The following is a 17,505-nucleotide window of genomic DNA, read 5'->3' as shown; positions in this document are numbered from 1 at the left end:
ATTCAAATGATTATGCAGTTAGTTAAATGATAATGGAATCTGATACTGTAGTGTGTCACTTTTAGGCACTGAACAACAAGCAGGAGAATGTCCTTAAATTAAAGACAGCAAACAAAACTTCTGGAATTCCTAGAAAATGTGATCCCATTGATGTCAATTGAATTAGTAAACATCACGAAGTATTATATCTGACAGCTTCATATGTTCTTTGGCTGGTTTGTCATCTTTATGAAAGGAAAGGCAGTGCCGTCTCATCGTTAATTCCAAAAATCCTTTTGAATATTTTCCAGACGGAATTCGAAAATAAGACAAAATACAAAAGATCTGAAAAGTTCAACCATCTTCAATAGATAAGATTTCCGTTTCGAAATTTCCTGCGGCATTTGTCTTGCTTCGTCTTAATTCTTAAAATCTCATTAAATATTTTCAATAAAAAGAACTCTTCGTTACTTGGTAAGTCCCTTAACAATATTAATTCGTCGTCATTTACCGAACTGGGAACGTAGTCTCCGGCTAAGTCCATTTATTTCATTCAAACATATTGTTCCCCAGAATTGCTATAACATACGCTTCATGCAACAGTTGTCCACCGGAGACTTATCGATAATTAGCGTCTTCCAGAATATTGTAAGAAGCAGAGATGTCATCGCTGTAAGCGGATGAATTTCAATTAGCTCCAATTTCAGCCCACGGAGGAGACAGTGATTTATAATTAATTACGGAACAAAGCGAAGAAACAATAGAAGAAAAATGCAGGCTCGATTAGTGCGTTGTTTCTCATAATGAGAAACAGTTTTAATGAGAAGCCAGCAATTTTCATCGCATAACATTAGGTGGCAAGAGGTACTTTGGAAACCGCTTCGATTACATTGAAACGAATGTAGTTTAGCATTAGAAAGAAAAGTTGATATATTATAATACGCTGAAAATAACTCATTTCGTTTATCATTCTTTTAACAGGGCATTCATTCTAAATGTCTCGAATCTTTTATCGAGATCTGCTTATTTAAGTGGAACAACATGGTTTGTTTTCACGGCTAAAACTAGATTTGTTTTTATAAAATATAGCTTTTTTTATGATTTATTATCCGCCTATAGGGCATATTTTAGTAATCTTATAATGGTACTCAAGTAATCCATGTAGCATTAAAGTATTACGGTAATGAAATGTTGACAGCATAAACAATATGCAACTTCATGCGAAGAAAGATAACAGCAATTGAGAATGTTGGAAGCAGGATTATAAGCGAGAATTAAAGAGGATCACAGTACACTTTTAACTCTTACATAAAGACCATTGTGTTCGTCAAACTTTGAAAGTGCTTAGAGATTGGAAAAAAAAACATATTTCCTTGAAGAGCGTATTAGTATTTAAGGGTTTTTAACACACCGTAGCGAGTTCTGAGATAAACATTTATGCTTACGTGTCTAGAAATACATACCGTAGATTCTCAAATGATATACAACACAGCAAATATATAAAATGTAATATATATATATATATACACACACACACACTCCTATATGTATATATATATATGTATGTATATATATATATACACACACACACACACTCCTATATGTATATATATATATAGTGTATGTGTGTGTGTGTGTGTGTGTGTGTGTGTGTGTGTGAATAGATACAATGTAATGTTCTCCAGCCGAAATGCTGAAGGCGTTGAGAAATGGATCTACCAAAAAAAAAAGATAATAATAATTAATATTTTTTTTAAAATTTAAATATGTAAATTAAATATATAATTTTAAATTTAAATATATAACTGAAGTATTACTATCACATTTTCTGTTCACTACAAGTATTCGTTACAGAATGTTAAGTAAATAATGTTAGATAAATACTACTATTAGGATGCAATGTCTCCACTGCATCCTCGAAGTTTGTAATTAGCTTATCTGAGGATGACACTGGTTTTATATATATATATATTGTTTTGATTTGGTTGCTGTGTTGGAAGTAGGGAGGTCAAATGAATGATCTGAAAGGTCTGATCAAAGTGAAATTGCCGATATATCCTGTGTTATTGCATCTGTCTTGATGGTTCAGATTCTTTTTTATTGTGCATTTCTTTTGGAGCTAATTAGGCTTTTTTCCACAGTGGCTACCTTTCTATGTCTTCTGAGCTTTTAATTTGTATCGGCTTTGAAGTTTGTGACTTCCTTATGAATATCTTGGCATCTCTGGTCCAGAAAAATTGGTAATATGTATCCATTTTTGCTTTTCTTACTTGGTACAACAGATTCTGGTTGAATGATGTTAAATATTCGGATAGGAAGTTTGGTGCATTGTCTTGCTGTGCGTTCAAGTCGTTGGCAACTGTTTTTTTCTGCCTGCTGGCTTTTATGAGATTGTCTCTTGTGGACTTTCTTGTAAGACGAATTATGACTGGTGCAGCTCGTGGCAAGCCTTGGTTTTTGCTCTTCCTTGGAATCCGATTTACGGTCTGAATGTCGTTAAGCTGTAGGGGGATATCAATTACATGGCCTAATTTTAAATCCACGTCTCTGAGGTTTTCTATAGGTGCAGTTTCAGGAAGACCGTTTGTGACAAGATCTTCTTTATGTTGTTGCTGATTTAAACGTTCGTATTGTAGTTTTAGAGAATGAAGTTCTTGACGGAGTTCGGATGTCTCTTTCATCAAATTGTGCTACCTGTCATTTAGTGCGTTAATGCTCATTTTAATGTCTTTTACCGTTTGCAACACTTCTGTAACTGCTAAATTATTGTTTTTACCAAATCTTCATATTCGCTAGTTTTTTTATTATTTGTTCGTTCTGTTTATTAAAGAGTTCTTGCACAACGTCCAGTAAGCCGGCCTTTATGGTCTGTAGACGGTTTCCTATTAGTATATTTCAAGAGATGAAATTATAGGACTCACCTGCATTTTTTTGTCTGTTCAGTTCGTCGTCTGATTTTGCCTCCGGTATAATCGGCTGCTTCGTAGGTGGCTGCTTTAGGTGCGTTTCTTCGTTCTTCCTACAGAGTACGCACTTCCATTCCTCGCGTGTTACTTATGTTGCCCGGTTGTTTCTGAAAAGCCGGCATATTTTAAGTGTAGAATCCTACTGCATTTCGTACAAGTTGTATTATTTCCTTTGGACGATAAATCCTCCAGGCATTTGATACACTTCATGACTCACCTTTCTTCCCTTAGGCAGTATGACGTGATTGAAAAGATGGCGACGTCCTTGGTTCTTCCCTCGTTGTTGACCACGGTCCTCTCTGTTCGCTTTTCAACACTTCAAAATTTGGTTTCTTCTTAGTTGATCTCGTTGAATTTTATATCACTGTCTTCGGCGTGATAAGTAGGGTTACTTGGGAACACTTTCAACTTAAACCAGGAGTTGGAACCACTTTAAAACTATAAAAAACTGGAGCAGCGATATCACCGTGCGCCCGTTCGTATGCCTACACAGCGCCCTCTAATAATAATATTAATAACAATATAATTAAAAAAGTAAGTTATTTTTTATTTCACTGAAAACTTTTTCCCAAATAACATTCTCGCTATTCTTGTTCGTAGAGCAATGAGTATATTCTTTATAAAAAATAAAAGTAACCAAGCTTCGTTGATTATAACAAGGAACGCGGAATGATCACCTGTCGATGTATGCAGATTTTTAGATGCCGCTTGCTGCCTTACACTTAAACTTACGTAGTTCGAAGGGTGTTGCTGTGAATGGCTGGGAGCGGCTCACTCAGTCACCATGGACGAAAATTCTTTTAAAATATTTCGGGTTTCAACAATCCATCGCTGTCCATAAACTGTACACGCCAAACGTCTGTATAAAAAAGTATGAGCACTTAAAAACACCATTCTTGTTCCGTACGTTCTTCAATTAAGACAGCATTTAATAAGTAAATACTGATCCATCACACATCCGCTGTCATGTTGGTCAATTCATACCTACTTCTTAATAATTTGTTAGAAGAAAAAACCTTACACAATCTTAATCGACCGTTTGTAAACTAAGGAAAATCTTTCAGTGAAAAATTAACACTCCATCTACGGTTTATAATCACTGCAATTTAAAGTGCACTGTTTATGACACCATATATATACACATCCTATCCATGCGATTTTATTTATACAAGGCATAAACAGTATCGATTAGGATATCAGAATGTTATCCTTTCTTATTGTTTATGTGAGCGAGTCGATTCAAGTAAAGTTCATTAAAAACGAATTAGTGAGGAAATAAGGTTTTAAACCTATAGTAAAGTCATACCGTTAGCAGGCCGTTTTGTTGTTTAATTTATTTTGCTATTTATATTTTACGTAATCCGGAAACTAATCTCTAGAGACCAAAGATAACTTTGTGAAGCCCTTCATCCACGTCCTTAATGGCATTCGAACCCACGACCTCTTAGTGTGAAATCGGTGACCGAAGAAATTAACATAGAGAGAAATGAATGATATGAAAGTAAGTAAACAGCATATCATGTAGGATTAAACCAGCTAAAGAAAAGAGGCTGTTCACTAAGTAAATAGGAACAGAAAAAAAAATTAAGGCACAACTCTCCTTCACACACAGTTAAAGATAAAATATATAAATACGTATAATATAACAAACAAGGTCATGTTCATATGGAAAAGTAAAAGACGAAAAGAATGAAGAAAATTATTATTTTAAAATGGCCCGCTATCAACTAAATAATTCTGCGCATTAAGTTTTTTTTTTTTTTTTTTAATAATCATTTGCAGCCACGATACTCTGAAAACTTATGGCATTTTAGCTTACTTCAGTGAGCTAAGCGATAGATGATGTTGCGTCTTCTTGATACCAAAACGTGGAGGGGGGTGGTTATAGTTATCCCCGTCATTAAACAGCAAGGTGGTCTTACATTAAGTGGTGATACGTATGGTATTCAGTACCTTGAAAGAAGCCAAAAAAGGCAATAAACTATGCTGGGAAGGAATTTATCTTTATAGAGTGATAATAAAAGATTTTTGTCCATAATGCTATTAAGAACAAACATGACTTCTTGATGTCCAGTCAAAACATGACCACTCCTGTTATCTCCCAATGGGCCATTCTACTCATACGTAGTGTTAATCCTGTTGTTCATTCTAAGTTGATGATCAGCATGATCAATGGGCGTGATCTAATGGACTTCAAAAAAGACATGACTGTATAATACAGGTCGAAGGGTGTATCCAATATCCAGGAAATTGCTAATACTATAGCGTGTTCACGAAATAGTGAACAGGCTATAATATTAGGGTGTTGAGGTGATGGATAAACCTGGCAGAACAGCAGCCTCTTGGCCTAATAGTGGGTGCCCATATATCATCGACGCTCGTCGTGGAAATAATGCGTAGTAATTAGGCTTAATAAAATCATTGGTAATCTTCGGAATAACAAATTAGCCACTTATCCATTGGAATTGAAAAGTTTGCGAAAGTCTAAATAGAAATCATTATTTAAATATATTCAACGCTGTTTTGAAATCTATAAATTCACTTTGCATAATATTCATTTTCTTTAGAAGTAGTGTCTCTTTTGTTGGGTTCGATAAACGTGAAATGTGAACAGAAATCATTATACAATATTCAAATGACGCCGAGTATTGCTGAATCATCTCTTGTTCTTCAATGGCACTGTTATTTTATTTATTGCATGTTCGGAATAGGAAGGATGGAAAAATTTAAAAACTACTCATTTAATTAACTATGCTTTGAAAGTAAGTCTATTCGAACCTCCTTTTGATGATAGCCTGCTCTACCAACGATGAATGCCAAATGATATATTGCATCAGCATTCATTTCTGTCCTCTTTTTGCCTCTTGCCAACATGCGTATCATTTGTATTTTCCTGTTGAAATATCATTCTCAATTTCCTGCCTTGTGCAATTCTACGCACAGAAAACTGTAGAACAGCTGCCCACAGAATTTAACTAGGAGACAAAATGCGGTGTCTCCTATAGCAAAGCACCCTCCTTCATATGTGTATTCCAAGGTAGGCGCCCAGTAAAGATACTCAATGCTTAGGCCTAATTCGGCCGCTATGGTATTACCATAGCGGCCGAATTCTCCGGATATGAATATCATAGAGTGATATAGGTGGCCAACAGCAGGCCCGAGGGCCGCATGCGACCAGTAAGGTGATTTTGTGCGGCCCGCGGCAGAATAAAAACTATATTAAATTATATGTATTATCAATTTAGATATTAGTTTCGACCGCAGATTTTCTGATTGATATACTATTCATATTCATTATTTCTGATGATGGAAACAATTTATATTCTTAACACGGAATCAAAATTGCTTTAAAAGATTACTCAATTTATAAAATCTACTGCTTCTCTCTCCTAATTGTAGTAGTGAGAGTGGTAGAGTAAGTGATCTATCACCTAATGAGCCCGAATACAAATAGTCTATTTTCTTCCTTTTTTTAATTCTAATTTAATACTTAAATTTCTTTTATATAGTAACTTAACTTCAAGCGCTTAAGCAATCTTCATTGCCTAAAATAATCAATCCTAGGGCTGTGTGGAATTACAGCGGTAGCAACTAAAGCTATAAACACCGTATGTCTGTTAATGGCGTGTATTTGTGGGGCATATTTATCTGTTTTGCGGGAAGGAAAACTGATGTATCCAATGAAGAAACTCAAAGAATTCATCGTCAAAGGACGCTGGGAACACGTCAGTTCTAGAATGCTCTCAAGAAAATTCCGAGCCAGCTCAGCAATAAATCAATATGACAGTCAAAATACTACAATTGAGTATTTTAGATGTCAATAACTGTCATATGGTAATCTCTGCATGAAAAAAAGTTCTGGTAGAACACGTATGCCACTAAAAGGGTCCAAAGTGCAACAATCTGGATTGTACAATAGACCAGTCTGTCCACAAAAGAAACCATCAACAACTCATACCAATAAACTCGTTATCCAAAGCTATTGAATGAAGATTTTTTGTGCATACTATGCTACATACTGCAATCCAAATTCTATCGTGACTTATAGGTTACACGAGTTTATGAAAATATACTAATCATGCATATTTTAAACAAAGTATTTTGATGTGCATTCTGTCCTCTTAAGTTTGATAAATCTATGGCTAAAGGTTAGATAATATGGAAACTCTTGCTCAATAGATCAAACGTGGAACTTTTCCCTCCAAACCGCAAGATGAGGGGGGGGGGTCTCGCACCAGGCGATGAAATTCAAATCTACCTGCCTCCTAAGATTATAATGTGGTTTTGTTCGAGATGGCAAAAGAAGATAAAATATGTTCTGCTTCCATTGTAGAACATATTTTGCCTCGAAGAAAAAGTCAGTTCTCTATAAGCACTCAATACTCTTTGGAGACTGTTCGCCAAATATGTGGGCTGCATTCTATGATTTCAAGAACCTCCTGTGAAATTTATTGTTATTTATATTGAAAAATAAACTGACATAGCTATATCCGGTTGAGTCCCCATAACAATTTTACACAGTAGTGATGATGGACAAGTTTAGTTCAATTAAAGTTATTTTCTGACACAGTTAATATCAGAAAATAACTGTTCCTCTCCTTTCTAAACTTCTAAAGTCATTGTGATACTCAAGTTTTCTGAGTAAGATGAAACTCATCGATATATAATTAAACTGTTTCTATTATAATACGGAAAGTTGAACTCTTTAATTTAGCGCACAGTCCTAATCAGCTAGCCAAATAATTGTTCTATATTTGGTTCGTATTACCTTACCAGCGTATAAATCAATAACGTTTTCAACCTTTCAAAGTTTGCATAAAATCTGAAAAAAAAGAAAAAAAAAAAGATTTAGCTGCCATAATTTTGGCGATGCTTGAGCTGGAATGTTTTAATATTCTTTAAAAAAAATACACAAAGTGTCCCATTTAAATTGCATATTACTTATATATGCGCAGTTCTGTTATGTTTTCACAATGTCTACTGTGTCTCGTTTGTATTCCTATTTGTATCCAGCCCAATGAATCTCGAAAATTCAGTAACAGGCCTTTATCTTCCAACTTTTGATTCTTATTTTGATATTGATTGCCTAGTTTGCTCTTAGGCTAAAGTGCCTTAATATTCATCGAAAGTCACGTGACTGCTATAAGGGAAGTCAGCATGATTTTATCTAGCTTAAAATTAACCTGCACGAGACATCTTTCTTATCATCACAGGGGGACGTGCCTAGTTTGCTCTTAGGCTAAAGTGCCTTAATATTCATCGAAAGTCGCGTGACTGCTATAAGGGGAGTCACGTGTTTATTATCACAGGGGGACGTGCCTAGATGGAGGATATTCGTCAGAATCTCTTCCCTCCCTCCCCTCATTACGGAGATAAGTTTGTTTCTAAATGAGTTGTAAAGTAAATGCTGGTCAAAGCATTACTTCTCGAATGTTAAACTTTATATTAACTACATGAATGCGAAGAAATACAGAATTTGATAAGCTGAACTGGTTAATCGTTTAAAATATAGGATGCGATAGGTTAAATTCTGAAGAAATATCTAGCATCCTGTTGAAATCTAGCGTAAGTAACAGGAAAGTCATTAACATCACAATTTAGAAAAGATAGAACTATAAAACATAGAAGAAAGATAAAAAAAAATAAAAAGAACTAGCCCCTCTGTAATGGTCAATGAGGAAAACTATGCATTAGCACAACCTTTCAAGTCAGAGCCATTACTACACTAAATATTAATATGCAAAGCTTTCCAGTAATGTGTAAATAATTATCCAAAAAAGTAATACTTAGAACTGTTCATAAATGTCTTAAAGTTTCGCCTGAGGGGAGCAGGCGTGATGATGTAATCTTTCCCACTATAACAACAGAGTGATAAAGCATTCGTCACCACTTCTAGATGCTCTTCATCCAGCCCAAATGCACAACAAAAGTGCTTTTAAAAAATAATAATTAATAAAACGAAATGGACGATATTGTGATGAGCTACACATGAAGTGTTACTTCTCATAATAGGTTTGCACCTAAAACAAGTTATTTCTGACATAATTTAAATTGGAGAATATATTCGTTAATACATTACATTAATATAGAAATTCAATTCGTTAACAACAAATATGCGATTTGGTCTATAGGTAATTGCAGATGGTGTATTTTAACAAAGTACTTTAGCCTTTTCACTGGCGTTGGCTGCAATTACAGTCGAATTTTCATTTTTATAGTAATGTTAACAGGGATATAGTGGGGGTCGATGAATTGGTTATTTTGGAATTTAGGGCCAAAGCAACTAAGGCTATGAAGAAGTTTATATGTCATGCGTTTGAAACGTCTGAAGCAATTAAGACCTTCATAAGAAAAGACCTTATAATAGTTCTAAGAGTCATTGAAAGATTCTAATTCAGGTCTTTCCAACTATGAGGAGTGACAACTGAGAAAGGGAAGAGTCATCTACCTCAATGTAATGTAGGGAAGGAAGTACCTAAAACCATCACATAACCATTATTAAAATAATTTGCCTTTTTAGAAAGATTAAAAAACATAGCCAAGAAACCGTATGTCAGTTACAACGTTTAATTTGCGCATACTGCAAATTCGCATCGAATAAACTAAATAAAGTCTTAACTTTTTCAAATGGTTTCTGTTGGGAAAAAAAACTGTCTCAGGGAAAACAAAAAAATTATGTTGTCGCTATTTCCCTTAGGATAATGATTTTTATTTCTGCATTATTTAACTGTATACTTTCGTTTTTTTATTATGAAATGTATATAAAAATATTTGTAAACATAAGTGGTATGAGGTTGTAATTCTAAATTTAATTTAGAATTAGATAAAACTCCATATCGTATTGAGAATGAAGCATCCATAGGGAAGAATTTGATACTATTTAGAGCCAACTCTGGTCATGCAACTTCGGCAGATAATTTACTAGTCATGAAAAGAGGTTTTCTTAGAGAAATTTCTTTGATCGATGAAGTAATTACACTGGGAAATACTTTTTTTTGTTGGTCTTTTTTATATACTTCATCTCTCTCCGAAATTAAACTCTTACAATTTAGTATTCTCTCTTCGTGAACAGATAAAGCTATCATTGCATAGACAAGTCTATCAGTATCTTACTAATTACACGACTATAATTAATCAAACTTCCCTCTACGTGCAAATATAGTTCGTACTCATACGTCACAGAAATGTTTGCTTCTGGTGTATCATTAATAGTGCCTCGAGCATCAATTTATTGTTAATTGAGCAACAATTACACTTTAAAAGCAGCAAGCAGAAGGAAAATTTAGAAAATATTTCAAATATAAAACTCGTTTTATTTATATCAGTCATGGCGATGTCATAAAAAATAGCAACTTGCATATTAATCTGGACGTTAGTAGTATTAAGCTAATACTACTAACGCATATGCCAATGAAGTAAAGTAATCATCTCCATGTTCCCCAAACTTGTACAACGTTAAAGAAGATAAAGCGGGGGGGGGGGGGAGTGCAGTCTTTCAGCCATCATAATCATGCGTTTCTATAATTTTATCCTATTACCCTTATAACAAGAATATTAAACGTTTAATTTACGTGTTCTAAACCAGTTTATTTATTTAAGTTTCAAGAACAGAATATATTAAGTCACCTAGTTTTCGTTATTCGGAAATTTTCATATTTAAATTCTTTAATCTTCAAATACAAACAGGTATCCTAAATTAGAATTGTTGTAAAATTACTTCAACAATTTCATTGTTAAATATGGAGGACGGATGGCGTATGTGCATATTGCAATAAGTTTGTTTAGTGCTTGCTTAGTCAGTTCATTTAACAAATATTGGGATCATTAATGATCAAGGAATTATTTAATCGAAAAGTTGGTCGATGATTATTAAGCAACTTTATTGTAGCGTTTGCTGTTTTATATGTCTGAAGTTCTCTCTTAAGTATACTTCTGTTTTGATTGTATTAAGGGCATTTCGCCAAGATAGAATTTCTGTCGAAGGAAATAAATTCACGTAACTAAATCTAGAAAAAAAAAAAAAAAAAAAAAAAAAAAAAACGCAAGTATTAAGTGAAATTTGCCTCCAACCACTTTGCTCCCAACCAAAGCTAAACTCACAATTTATGATTTAATTTGCAATTGCTGTTAAAATATTTAATGTTTGCTAAACTAAATCAGAAGTATAACTACTAAGAGATTTTGAACATCGAGCACAAAATCGAATTTAACAATAGTTTTTACCGATCTTTATATATAGAGAGAAGGGGATGGGTAAGATGAGGAACGTGGAAGGAAAGTAGCAGAGTTTGCAGTACCTTCACAAAATGAAAGCGGAAAAAATATCAATCTGAATAGCCTATTACGGTTAGAGACATCGTCAGAAAGTTTTTAGTTGTAAAAACAAGAGACCGCTTTTTCCAATTAATATTTATGACATTCATGTAAAAAAGTGCCAGATAGCGTTCTCAACTCACATAATAAAATTACTTTCATGCTACATCAAGCAAGCTAAGCTAAAGCTGTTTTTTTGATGGGGAAAAAAAATCAGCCCTTCTTAAAACAGCAGCTATACCCAAGCTAAAAATCTTTTTTTTTTTTTTACTTTACAATTTTCTCATTCATTGTCCGTTCAAGCAAACTATTTTTTTATTTTTTTTGACGTAAAAACTTCTAGGATCAAGTCCTTTGCCTTCTTACATTTAAAAAAGCATTTATTTATTTTTCGCCATTCGGAATAGTGCTATCGGAGAATTAATTATCCTTATGAACGAGTCAGATGGGCATTAGTCTGTTGACTTAAGTGATTAATGTAAGCACAGAAAACTAATGGGTTGCACTTTTCTGAAGAAAAAAAAAGCAAAGATTTGTGTTGATAGGTAAAAGATACTTGACTTGGATGTTATGGAATATTCCAGCGTTTCATTATTGCTCAGTGAATACGACTTACGTGAACCACACGAAAATTCTTCTTTTTTTTTTTTTTATCTTCCTACAGCTTTCTTTTGTATCTTCTAACTTTTTTTTAAATTTTAATTAATAACAAACTTAATTTAAAGAGAATTTTTTTGATATCAGCAGATGTGTAAAAAAATCATTCCGAAAATCTATTGAGCTCCTAATTTTTGCAAAAACTGTTGCAGGAAACACTGGGTGAGGAAAAAAGATTTTTTTCACGTAACACTTTCAGACTTCAAAGTTTTCTCATTGTAAGCGATCATAGAGCTCCATGGCGTTACGAAGTGTACACTTACTTTTGTGATGCATATCAAGATTTCTGATCTAGTCCGAAGTCGCAAGTAGAAAGCCAAATGAGAAATGCAAGGATGCATAATTCCGAAGGTTATAGGGAGTTGAAAATACGAATACGGAAGTTTATAATAAAACTTTGTAAAATAAACAAAAATGTTCGCAAAGTGAATCTAAAAGATCAAATACAGTTTCAAAATATAGTTCACATTAAGTAAACTATACTAAAGTATAGTTTAAGTAAAGTTTACTTAATATATAGTAAAAACTATATATTAAGTAAACTAAATTTTTGCCCAGCATTGAAAAGTGCTTTAGTTTCTGAGAAACTTCCTTCAAAAGTAGTAGTAAAAAAAAAAAAAACTAAATGTACATTTAGTTTAAGTTTAATTCAGTTTTATGACAAAATTTGGTACGCTAACGAAAAGATATTTCTATGGCGGAAAAAAAAAAAAAAGAAAAGGGATACGGACTGCAATCAAGCATACAGTAATGCAATAATGAAACCTAATATCAAAACCAAAGTCCGCACGTTATAGTTAAAATAACGTGTAGCTAATGGCCTACATTTGGCGGACTCAATTCTTGCCCTTCAGGATGAACCTATCAAGGTAAACGAACGAAAATTAAACACTAATCACAATTTACAACTACAAAATGTTTCTGGAATACCCACATATTGGCTACTAGCAATTTAACAACGAACATTAAAGCAATTAGTTCAGTTTAAGTTTGAATGCTCATTTTAATTTTGTAAATTAATTTATACTTTACACAAGTTTCATATATTTAAAATAATTAAACAGGAAATACTTACATAACCGCGACCTTTTCGCTAGTTAAATCAATTTTCATAATTCAGAAATGTATCTAAGAAATTCACAACGAGAGTTCTTTCTACTCAAACAAGATGAACGGCAAAACTAGCGTTAGAAAATCTGAAAATAATATTTAACTTCAGAAAGGAAATTCCAAAATGTCAGTGTAGAGTGAGAATACGAAGTAAATAGGCTTAATAAAATTCTCGGCAGTCTGTGGAATAACAAATTAACCCACTTTTCCTCCATAGAATATAGAAGCGTTTGCCAAAACCTGAAGAGAAATTTTCATTCAAATATTTAAAACGTACTGTTGATAAGTCTATGGAAATTCACTTTGCATAATATTCGTTTATTTTATGGCAGCAGAGCATGCCTCTTTTGTTCGACGTGGAACGTGAACTGCAGTTTTTATACAATTTCAAAGGACGCCGAGCATTGTTGAACCATATCTTGTTGTTTATAATGGCACAGTTATTTTTTACTGCATGTTCGGAGCAGGAGGTGCAGTTAAAAATACAAATTTAATTAACTGTTCTTCAAAAAGTAATTATCTTATAAGCTTTTGACGATTAACTCCTCTAACAACGATGGATAAAAAATGATATTGCATCAGCAGAGATTTATGGACTGTTATTTCCCTCTTATCTTTATGCTTATTGCCATCATGCGTAAAATTATAATTGTTTAAATATTCGTATTTTTTGCAGCACTCTTTCATAATGATATTGATAATGTTCTATTTGTTACGCAAGTTGCCGTAGTATGGTGTCTGTAACAGACTGCATATATATTTAATATATATATAGTCAGTTCGCTTCCATAAATCTTTCTTAGATTTCGAAATATGAACGGCTAAAAGCGAAAGAAATGCTTCCGTTCATAAACGACGTGATATCGGTTCTGGATCAGCCCTACGGCTTCGTATTTGGTTATTGCCCAATGAATGCACAGGAAATACTGATAATTTAAATATGACGTTCGCGGGGGGGTGAAAATTTATTTTCAAAAATACTTTCGTGTGAAGAAATTGTCACCGGTTCTTGTTGTTAGATCGAAAACACTTTCATTGCTATCCATGTTCATCATAATTATAAAGAAAATAAGTGAAACTGTTCGCAGCTGATACAATCGAAACGCTATTAATCTGGTGAAAGCAGCGAGTGCATACTGTTTCCTCAAAATACGGAATTTCAACCCCTTCTCTTGAAGAAATAAAATGCGAAAATCGTAAACAAGGAATTTATTGCACGGAATGTTTTATTACTCATTGTTAATTAAGCGTGAACATTTATGGCATTGTGTGGTACTATAACAATGCAACAATTGATTTTAAGAATTAAAACAATTGAAAGGAAATATTTAGTACAAGAATGGATAATAAAGCACAGAATTTATCTTTTATCTGAATTAATTTTTCTTTTGTATTTAAACAAATAATGAACTGATTATAAGAAAAATTTAATATAAAATGTTCAATATCCATAATAGCATATAAAACTGCTATTATATATATATATATATATATATATATATATATATATATTTTTTTTTTTTTTTTTTTTTTTTTTTTTAAAAGCTAAAACATCGAGGTAAGTGAATTTTGTATCGATGCGTTATGAACTTTTACAATGTAAAATACAGATGAACAAAACATATCTGGGTTAAAATTGTAATTCGGTATATTAAAAGTAATGAAATTTGTTCTATGCGAAAAATTAAAATGAATCAAATTACATATTTTAAAATGCAAAATTAAGTCGGTACAACCATTGGCGGTAAAAATAATTAAAAATTGAATAAACTATTAAATATTAGTGAAATGAAGAGTTATTGAAATTTCAGTGCAGTAAAGGAAACTGTAGTAGTCGTTACCTCGTATGAATAACGGTAAAGAATAGGAAATAAAACCGCTGCAAAAGAAATCGAATCCAGCCCAATGATATGAAATATTCGACCTGTTATGTCTTATGCCTCTAGTTCAAAAGGTGAGTTCTCTTTACGAATAAATCGTAAATTATAATCATTTACGATGGGATCAGTTACAGAAACAACATTACAGGTAAGTAACGTTGTAAAAAGGACGTTATTTGGTTTGGCGACTATCATCATAAAACATGCAGTTGATGAGCGAGTTATAGCGTTAAGTTTTCCAGGAGCTAAAGATTATAGTAGGTAACAACGACTTACCTAGTGATAAGTTTAATATGAGAGAAGACATGAAAGGGTTGTTGGAAGAGGCGGGAGTACAGAGTCAGAAAATGAAAATAGTTAGTGTATTACCGCGATATGATACAAATGAATTAAGAAGGGCTGATGACAAGCGATTCGATGTGCAGGCTGTGTAGAATAAATGGATGCGTTTTTTTTTTTTTTTTTTTTTTGTGGATATGCGGAGTGAGTTTGAGCGGAAGACTGGATTTCTATAAGGGATACGGATATTACACTTCAATCAGGAGTTTTGAAAAACTAATAACTGGCAGCAAATCTAACACAGAGTCTGGGAAACTAAATTACAAATGGAGAAGTGTTAGCAATGTGAGTGAGAGCGACAATGTTATATAACTTAGTTCATAATGGGAATGGGTATTATGATGGTAAAGATAGTAGATTATTGTCTACACATGAATGATAGTTGTATCAGAAACAAAGCGGTAGAGCTTGTTGCCATGAACAATATGTTGGGATCTCAGATAGTAGATATTAGTGAGACCTGGCTATCAGAATCAGACTTGATAAGATTACTGGTATTGAATGTCAAGGGTACAGTATTTTTAGGAAGGATAAACAGGACAGAAGAGGAAGGGTATTGCTAATGATATCGGATGACTTGAATCCAGTCAGAGTTGAGACATGTTAGTGCAGTACTAGTAACAGTATTTCAAGTGACAGTGAGTTTGACGTCCTCTAGTGTGAGGTGGAATCTAACAAGATCAATTACATAGTGCGGGTTTTTTTTTTTTTTTTTTTTTTTTTTTTTTTTTTTTTTTACAGAACTGGTAAATCGGTTGCTAGTCATAAAGAAATTCAATACCAAATAAAGGTGATGGGCGAGAAAAACGTAATCATAATGGTAGATTTTAATTATCCAAACAGCGATTGGATAGCAGTAAAATCTCAAGAGAAGAATGAAACTGAATTTATTGAACTATTGCGAGACAAAGTCCTCAATCAGCATGTGACAGAAGGACCTCGAGGTCAAAGAATTTTAAATTTAATTATGGTGTCAGAGAGCATTTCAGTTAAAGACTTAAGAATTCTGCTTCCGTTGACAACACTGATCATGCGGCATTCACTTGGGAAGTGGCTAAGTTTATGAATGTTCCATTCAGGAAAAGTGGCATCCTGTACCACAAAGGAGGAAATTATGGCCGACTGAGGAGTATACCGAGTTCAGTGGAATGGAATCGGTTGCTGGATGGAAAGAAGATCGATCGACAGTGCATGGAAACATTTAAACAATACTTAAATAATGCGATATCAGAATATGTCCCAAGAGTTCGAAGAATAAATATGGTAGGAGTCAAATTGATGCGAAATATGATCAAGAAAGAGATTCATAAGAAAATGATAATATGGAAGATACCGTGAGCATAAAAATGATGTCTGTTATAACAATTATAAGCAGCAGGCTAAAAGAGTCAACTGTTGTACGGAAAGCTAAGTCTGAATATGAAAAGAGTTATTGATGCAGAAGAGGTTGTTCAACTAATATGAGTACCCATTTTGTTAACAGCTATCAACCTGGTATATGCGACATGGAGCTCACTACTACCTCTTCACTGGATAAAGAACCTCAGGTGTATGAGGGTGAAGTATTAGCGCTGTTGCACAAACAGAATAAGAATTGAGCAATCGGGACTGATGGGATATCAGCACGGGTGCTAAAACTGTTCAGCTGAACTGTCTATTCCTTTTACCAGAATATATTATATGAGTCTTAGAACAGGGAAAATTACGCGGGAATGGAAAGAATGTAAGGTAATTCCATTGAACAAGGGTGGTAAAAAACCGATGTATCCAACTGTCGACCAATTAGTATCTCCGGAGTGATGGTGAAGATTTTGGAAAAATTGGTCAGTGCTCGCAATGAATCTCTATTTTGCAATGAACAGCATGGTTTACTAAGGGAAGAATATCTTTTAACAACTTGCTCACATTATATAATAATATTACCATTAAATTAGACAAGGGAAATGGATACATCATGATACTCTTTGATTTTGCTAATGCTTTTTAACAGAATACAACATGGAATATTGTTGCAGGAATTACAGAATATGGGTTTGGATTATAAAATATTAGCTTGTAAAAGAGTATAGCTGACTGACATATCAAAAACTGGTGTACGGGGGATGTTAGTCTGCAAGATATAAGTAAACCAGTCGTGTTCCACAAGGATTAGTGCTTGGTCCACTGTTATTCAATTTGTACATTATTGATATTGGGAAGGAGTTGACAGATGACATACAGATATTTGTGGATGATGCAAAGATTTGTAGGGTAATCAGGAA

At 33.5% G+C, this 17,505-nt stretch overlaps 1 long non-coding RNA gene across 1 annotated transcript in view; it reads right to left on the bottom strand.

Moving 5' to 3' along the window:
• Positions 1–13,145, bottom strand: part of LOC150094394 (uncharacterized) — a 163,237-nt gene extending 150,092 nt beyond the window's left edge. The window contains exon 1 of the long non-coding RNA XR_016550272.1: positions 12,991–13,145. This is a non-coding gene — a long non-coding RNA (uncharacterized LOC150094394). The remainder of the gene's footprint in view (positions 1–12,990) is intronic.
• Between the last annotated feature and the right edge of the window lie 4,360 nt (positions 13,146–17,505).

This window comes from Typopeltis vanoorti, chromosome 22 (genome assembly GCF_054136105.1).
Source record: "Typopeltis vanoorti isolate ZY-2024b chromosome 22, IOZ_Tvanoo_1.0, whole genome shotgun sequence".
Taxonomy (NCBI): Eukaryota; Metazoa; Arthropoda; class Arachnida; order Uropygi; family Thelyphonidae; genus Typopeltis; species Typopeltis vanoorti.
This window is presented reverse-complemented; position numbering and strand designations above follow the sequence as displayed.